Source organism: Teleopsis dalmanni, chromosome 2, assembly GCF_002237135.1.
Source record: "Teleopsis dalmanni isolate 2A chromosome 2, ASM223713v2, whole genome shotgun sequence".
Lineage (NCBI taxonomy): Eukaryota > Metazoa > Arthropoda > Insecta > Diptera > Diopsidae > Teleopsis > Teleopsis dalmanni.
In genome coordinates this window covers 10,605,665-10,614,537 of record NC_051847.1, presented here as the reverse complement: position 1 = coordinate 10,614,537, position 8,873 = coordinate 10,605,665, and the positions used below count along the sequence as shown (strand labels likewise).

The following is an 8,873-nucleotide window of genomic DNA, read 5'->3' as shown; positions in this document are numbered from 1 at the left end:
AAAAAAATGAAATTAAATATTATAATAATTTTATCACCAAATAATATATTTTAATTATTTAAAATTACTAATATCTGTTAACTAACTAATATCTGTTAGTATTTCATTTGTAAATTATTTTCTATGTTTTTAAGCATATTTATGGTATTGGTTTTTTTAATTAATCAAACAATTATTTTCAATAATCAGAAGTCAAGTAAAATTTAATTGGAACGAATTGGATTTGAAAAAAATTTCATAATTTTAGAGAAATATTTTAATTAATAAATTTTATTTTGTTATTCTCTTTAATCTAATATTAGATATCATTTAAATAACCAATATATATATATATATATATATTAACAAAATTAAATAAAGAAATTGGTACTTACAACGCAAGCCTTAACAGACTCCCAAAAGTTTCTCAATAAGTCTTCAATCTTGACGTTTTTTTTTGAAGACACTGCTCAATTGCACTATTTGTCTCGAACAAAAAAAAATAATAAATTATGAAATTTTTTATAAAATATTATAATTTTCTTAATTCGTTCGAAATGATTTCACTGCAATTGAATTGTTAAGCTTATATAATCCAAAAATCAGTTTTTTAGTTTAGTTCAGTAGTGCTTTCTTCCTTATCTTTATACACACGAATACAAACTTCACAAGGTTTTCGAAATCAAAGCTCTTTTATTTATCGGAATAAAATGGCAAAAGTGCAGTTGACAGATTGAACCAGGACTATTTCAATAAAATTGAAGTTTTAATTAAAAAGTCACATCACTGTATTGTAGCTTACAGTCATAAATCGGAACACGTTGTTCTCGAAACTTCTAGTAAAGTTGACAACAGTAGACAATAGTCAACAGTAATTGAAAGATATGTTGGTTTGAGAATAGTAGATCTACGGTGAAGTTGTTACCCTTGCTGCGCCGTGTTACTCGTTTATCCTGTCAAGTATTTATGCTAAAATTAAATTAGTTGTTTTTTGCTATAGTTCCACTATAGGCTCAATTTTTAACTTTATTTCAATTTAATTTTTTTCTTGACTTTATACTGACGATTACGCTGATCTATGGCAAAATCATATCGCGATCTCTGCACATTTTCGCTGTTTAAATTATTAAAATTCACGCCAAATAACCGAAATACTTTTAACGAATACGTTGTGGCAAAATTATTAGGCCGGTTCGAAGAAATAATTAATTTTCTATATCTTATAGATATAAAACGTTGATATAAATATCAAAACTGTTGCACGTAGCGCCAATGGCTTGATATATTTTATTAAAATCCACAAGTGGTATATTGTGAGGATACACTATGCCGCAAAATTGGAACTGCTATAGATTACGTTGCCTGCCGGTACGTGGTTTCCAATGCAAATGATTGATTAGCGATTTGAGTAGGCGTATTTTATTGTTAGGAATTGTATAGAATATTGATTTGACAATAATGCGCTCAAAAATATATTTGCATATGTCAAACTATAGCAAAACCTTTAATATTTCTCTCAATACTCTTCTCTACTATAGTTTCTCTTGATATACGACGCCTTCAATTTTCTGCTCGGTTAATTTAGTCCCTCACTGGAATTGTAGTGGAGTTTTAGGCTTTTAAATCCTATAATAATTAGCTTTAAAATGGGTGCATACAAGTGCGCAATAGGCCTTGCTTTTTGCTCTATTTAGAATTGCTTAACTCTTTTGCTTGCTCTCTCGCTCTTGCACATGCGTTAACTAATCTTACACTTACTCTTTCTAACTCGTTCGCGTTTATATCATTGTTTAACGTTGATAATCTATGGTTGCTTCAAGAAATGTGTGGAAACCAGTCGATATCTCAGCATGTGGGATTTGTATTAGTTTAGTTTTTTAGTTTAAAAGTTTCTCTAACTTAATGCGTTAAAGCCAGTTTGTTCAAGTAATCCATTTAATAAATTTTATAAATTTTTATTTTAAGTACGTGCAAGTCACCTTTACGGTATTTGTGTGCAACGTAACACACTAATATTTTTCAAAATTTTTTTATTATATATTTGTATTGCAATTAATTACAAATATTTGTGGTTTTTTAATTTTTATTTTTGTTTTGATTTATTGTGTTTTGTTAATTGCTTAAATACTTTAATATTTAATGTATTTTCGTAATTATTTTACTCGTATGTCACTCAACTCTCCAAAAATTTCTTTAAATGGAGAGTGAGTAAGGTCGTTTAGTGCAAAACAAAAAAAAACTTTTTATCTATTAAATTTTTTCGTTAGTTTTTCGTATTTTAACAAACACTGCAATGTGTGTAGCTGAAAATCAATAATGAGTAATAGCCGCTATTACAAAAAACACTGCAGTAGTCTTTTAATTTTTTTTCCAGCAAATACTGTTTTTTCAACACGAATTTACTTTTTTATACACTTAATATTTGTAATTATTAGATATGAGTATTGACACCGCGTTTATAAAACTTTCCGCTTCGTTTCGTAGCACGTCGTGACGTTCCAAAGAATCCAATGAATCTGAAAATAGCATATAAAATGTACATGTTAAGAGCATTTCAACATACAAGAAACACACAACACAAAACACAACCAACTACAACAACAATTCAGTCTTATTACAAATTTTGACAACTGTAGTGTTGTGCTGTGTGCTGTAGTGTTGTTGCCTTTTGCTGTATGGATAAGTATGCGTGTATGTATATTTACTCACGTTTCTCTCACGTTTTTTTCTTATACACAGCTTTTGCTCTTTGAAGCCAACACAAAATATGTGTATTTAGTTTTTAGTATTTAAAAAATGTGGACAATAAATAGAGCAGCTTTTATTGCGGCATGCCAAGTTTAAAAACATATTTTTTCCATTTGTATTTTTTACTTTCAAAACCATTCAAAACATCTATTCAATCCAAAACGTTTATCTCAAAACGTATGCTTATGCTGACAAACATGTGTGTTATTGCCATAAGTAAATTCCTTAATATAATATTATATTTTTTATTGTTTATTACTACAATTTTATAATAATTATATTATTTCTACTTCAAAACTACAGCATGTAATTTAATTGTACAATTTCAATGGGTGTGTTATGCATTATGCTCGCTATTGGTATTGTAATAGCATACTCCATCGTAATGTTCACAAGTACGCAATCAGAGCAGACATATAAAGAGTACAAAACGTTTCTCTTTGTTATTGTTGGCTCTTTGTATTAAATCCTGCCTACTCTTTAAAAGTGGTCATTACTGTTTCGTGTTTTGCTGAAGAAATCGGTAGTCACAAAGTTCATTCTATTTTATTGTATTTCCTTCTTGAGTTTTTTATAGCATTTATGCTTGCATTTGTTCATCAGTTTGTTGCATTGATCTGAAATGAATAAGTAATGAATAAAATTAATATAATGTATCATAATTAAACAATGTTTGTGCACTTTTATAGACTCAAGTATTTTAATAAAATAAACATTTTTTTCATAGAATAATTTCTTTTTTATTATCTTCTAGATATTAAATAATTTGCTTGGAATAATTAAAATCATAAATATTATTCAATTTTCTTATTAAGTCTAACTGCTTAGTATATAGAACAAATTCTTTGAAACATATAAGATATATTAATTTAACGTATAGTTTTTATAACTTTTATATATTGAAGACGACATCGTATTACAAATAACTGAACCACCTAAAAAACAATTAAAATATTATTATTAAGTTAAAATCCAGCAAAATGACAGAGAAAAATTGAATTAAAAATGAACCCATTTAAACAGATTTACACGCATCAAGTTAATCAGTGAATTAGTAGAGATTGTAGAGATATTTTATGGGCATTATTAGTCGATAATTATTAGTCTACTATTAGTGTAGCATAATTTGAAAATTCTATATCGAGCAAAATTCTGATAAGTTCATACAATTACATATATCTCAAAAAGTAAAGATTAGTCGTATATATATACATATATATTTGACACTCTTTTTTACCACATATTAATATAATATATTGAATACAATATAGTGGTATTGCAATCTATTAGAAATCATTCAGCGAGTGGCGCAGGAGTCATGATAGACCTTATGACCTCCCTCGTCATCATTACGATAATATGAAGAATTAGGGAGCAAATAATGAGAATTTCATTGAAGTCATATTAGATGATGTAGTGAAAAACTAGTAATGCAAAGATACATATTGGAGAGATGGAAAGATTAGAAAGAAAAACCATGTATAGAAAAAAATTTCATTTTTTCAAGAAAATAAATAATATCAAGGTAAAGAAAATTAAAGGAATCTTCGTAACATTGATAAATATATCAGGACAAAATAACTTTCATCACAATACCACCATTAAAAACTTGTCCGGCCGGCCGACTCTGTCAGGACAAAGGTCTGTCAGATAATTTAAAATAATTTTTATCTTTTATTGAACATTCAGAATGAATTCATAATAAATATACATATCTATATATATAGTCCATCGATTCATTTCGAAATGGATTCTCAGCACCTACTACACCCCTAATTGTACTCCTGATATTTTCATGTCATACTCATATAGTTAGTGGAAATCAAATTCTAAATCTAACCGAACGATGTTTACACATGCAAAAACAAATCATTGTTCATAGCTCTGTTCCGTATTTTTAGGGTGCTTATTTTTATTAAGAAACCTACTGATACGAAAGTGAATCCCATGGGCTCATCACGTAATACTAAAGTATGGCCTAATCTGCCATTAGTCGACAATATTTAAGGTTGCATCGATAACTGTTAGATAGCCTTAAGGGCGTTATAACTCCAAATTGATCTATTTTTTTTAGTGAGCTAGAAATGAATCTCATGGGCTCATCACGTAACACTAAAGTATGGCATAATCATGACATCAGTGGAAAACACATTTTTCAGGTTGCATCGAAAGCTTTTGGATCGCCTTATGTCGCCTTAGGCTTGTCTTCACGCCAAAGGCGTTAGGTTTTTGAATAAAAAAACTACGGTGATAAAAGTTCGTATGATAAGGTAAGATTTAGGACTCTGAAAACATTATTGAAAACTGAACATTTATTTTGCATACGTGACGATTTGCTTTACAGTATTTGCTCAATAGAGGATGTTAATTGATATAGTAATTAACAGCCGTTAAAACAAATACTAAATTCCTTCTAAAAGAAAGAAAGAAGGCCCTGTATATATAAATTTAACTTTTCTTGTTGAGTCATTTAAAATAATCTGTTTGTTGATTTCCAAAAACGTTTAATACGATTTAATAAAAAATATGTTTAGTACGAATTTATTCGCAAAACAGCTGCGCAGTGACTTTATTTAGGTAAAATTGTATAAACTATTCCAGAAACACTGAGAATGTGTAATTCAATCCTTTGATAAATCAATGCACATGTATTACATAAAACAAGTCAAATAGAACAATGCTTTTTGTTTATTTTAAAAAATCTTAACAAATTACTTTTTGTATAGGACATATGCGAAATTGGAGACCCTACAAATTACGATAACTCTCGCACTTACATAATTTTACATAAGTAATGAAATACTACTTTTATATTAATAATTTTATTTTTATAAATTAATCGTTCTGAAAACTTGAATTAGTTACGATGGGTGCGCATATTAAGTATCTGACGATAGAGTAGAATTATCGTTTTTTCTTATGGTGAACTATATCAGTAGCATGTAGGGTTTCATTATATAAAAAATACCGACTCTTATTTTACATTTGAGTAATTCCAAACAATTAATTGCAATTGATTTCAATTTACATGAAACATTTCTGTATTGTTTATTTGTTCTTTTGAAAAAATGCAGACAGAAAAAAATACATATGAGGTGTTCTTAGTAACAAAGTAGAATAAGTCCATTTATAAATTTATGATATAAAAAATATTTGACTGTGAAGGTAAAATTATTCGAACTGAATCACTATTCTATTAAAATTCTTTGTTTATATATACAATTACTTTGAATTACTGTAAGTGGGACTACTTAAAAATTCAATTAAATATTATCATACATCAATCATCAATCATTGTTTCAATGATTTCATTCTGCAAGTTAATCAAATTATTTTAGCTTTAGTAAATCTTTTGTAAATCAAATTTAAATAATATAACTAAATATATAGATAAAATCAAAATATCTAAATAGTATTTTCAACTACTTTATTTATTAATTAAATTTATTAGTACATATATGTATGTAGTATGTATATGTATATGGATATATCAGAATATGTATCAATATATATTTACAAAGCCATATGTTACCATAAATGCAAAACGAAATTACTTGTTTGTAGATAAATGTTTTGGTTGAAATACAAAAACTTGAACATTGCAAAAATTTCATAAAAACAAAGGAGTTCATTCATAAAATATTCAGCAAAAGATACTTGAACATGAGAAAAAGATGTGGGTTGTTGCTTACATATTGAAATCATAAACACTGTTTTCGTTAAATATAATATAACATATAACATGACATACATATACATAGATAAATATAATATATCTCTAATACAAACGGTGTTTTCGATATATTCGCATACGAGAAACTATAGCTTCTGCTAGCTTTATAATGAGGACTACAGAAGAACAGTGAATGATGAATGGAAAACTGTTTGGAATTTTAATAAATTTAATCTCAAATTAAATTAAAGCTGAAATTTATTACCTTTTTAAGTTAAAAAGTAATCTATGTTATAATAATAATTATCATCTGTAGAAAGTTAATAAATCTTCGATAAAAAAGATCTATTTTCTTTTACAAATGATTAAAAATAATCTAATAATCTATTTAGCATCTACTTTTTACAAACTCATTTTGGCAATTGTACATATAATGCGCCCAGATGTTTTCTACTCGACTCATTCAATGAATGAATTATATTTCTATGTTCCTTAAGCATGTTTTTCTATGTCAACAATCCTTTAAATGCCTTTAAATTTTAAAGATTTCTAATTTTTCCTTAATCATCCCCTGAATTTTTTAATGCTTCACAATTTTTATGTTCACCGATGATACTTAATATTATTGTTATTTTGAATCATTATAATAATAGTAATAAAATAACAAATAAACTTAAGAACTAACTAAACCAAATACTGGAAAAACATATAGAAGTCGCTCTATCAATGAAAGCCTTTTAAGATTGGATTAAAATGTATAATAATTGTTAAATAATATACATAAAAAGAAACAAAAATTCGATTTTTAATTTATTTTTATTTTAGCTATATATATATATATATATTTTAAACCATATAAACATATATTTCATTATTTAAAGTATTAAACAATGATTAAACAAAACGTTGAATATTTAATAACATATCTCTAACAGAAAATTTCGCGATTGTATGTTAAGTACAGAAGCTCTTACATTCCCGTACTCCTGGCGTAATACTTGCTTCTTCTTACTCTCTACACAGTGTACGTAATTCTTATTAAGCAATGTACAAATATTGAAATTATAATTAACAAGCAATTATAAGCCAAATTACATATACAATAATTGCACACATAACAGCTTAATATGAGTTTCTGTTAGCTAATTGTGTGAATGTTACAGCAGATATTGGATGACGGCTTTGCGGGTGCGAGTTCGAATGTGTGGGAGAAACGAATTACCATTAATTGAATTAGGTTTTCAAATTAAATGCGCAAGAAGCCCACTAAATGTTATTTAATATGAGCGAAATGTGGCAATAGAATATTTAAAATTACATATATAGAAAATAAAAAATAAATAGTAAATAAATAGAAATTGTTCAAAAACAAATATATTAACAAATTTAACTATATTTAACTCAAACAGAAAAAAAAGAAATATTATCTTTTAGAAAGAAATTTCTACAAATTTTCTAGATATATCTTATAGAACTTATGAAGAAATTTTAAAAAATTTTGTACATACATTATATTAAGATAATATAGATAGTAATTACCTCCCTATACTTATAATTGATAAGTATAAGCTAAGAAATGTGTTATATGTAATTAACCTGTATTTGTTATAAATTAGCGATAGGATAGTGATTGGATGAAGGGTAAAACCTAAATGCTGAATATATTATTAAATATGTTATTAAATTTATATTTATATATCATTAAATATATTCAGCTGAATCTGAAAATGTGTTTTTTGATAATAAATATAATTAAATAAAATATAAACACTCATAAATATGTTGTGTAAGCATTTTATGAAATTTTTTTTCACTGACACTAAATGACACAACCAACTAATATTTCTTTATGTTTAAATTTGATCCAAACAGTTCTAGGAGTCAACGAGTAAGTCAATCGATATCTACATTAAGACTGAAAAGTTTTCGGAAATTCTCATTTAAAATTCGCGCGCTGTATATTTTTCGATATTTTAAGTTTATGTAGTTTGGCAGCACTGTCCTTAATTACTATGCCAAAAATGAGCTCGATCTGTCAGACAGTTCGTTTACGGCAGCTGTTGAAACCAGTTCACCTCAGTAGTGCGTTGCGAAATGTCTTCGACGGTCGTACGACCGTCCTGGAAGGCTTTGTACCACTCATAAACTTGAGTTTTCGATAAAACTGATTCCCCATAAGCCTTTTGTAGCATTCGCAACGATTCTGCACACGAAATTTCGTTCGAAACACAAAATTTGATGCAAACTCTTTGTTCAATATTTTTTTCCATTGTTTTTTTCGCAACGCCCTACTGAGGTGAACTGGTTTCAACAGCTGCCGTAAACGAACTGTCTGACAGATCGCGCTCATTTTTGGCATAGTAATTAAGGACAGTGCTGCCAAACTACATAAACTTAAAATATCGGAAAATATACAGCGCGCGAATTTTAAATGAGAATTTCCGAAAGCTTTTCGGTCACAATGTATATACAA

The 8,873-nt window shown here is 27.4% G+C and overlaps 1 protein-coding gene across 1 annotated transcript in view; it reads right to left on the bottom strand.

Annotated features, from left to right (window-relative positions):
- Positions 1-2,042, bottom strand: part of LOC119675359 — a 24,323-nt gene extending 22,281 nt beyond the window's left edge. The window contains exon 1 of the mRNA XM_038086556.1: positions 375-2,042. The gene's annotated coding sequence lies outside the window, so the exon portion shown is untranslated. The remainder of the gene's footprint in view (positions 1-374) is intronic.
- Positions 2,043-8,873: the final 6,831 nt, after the last annotated feature.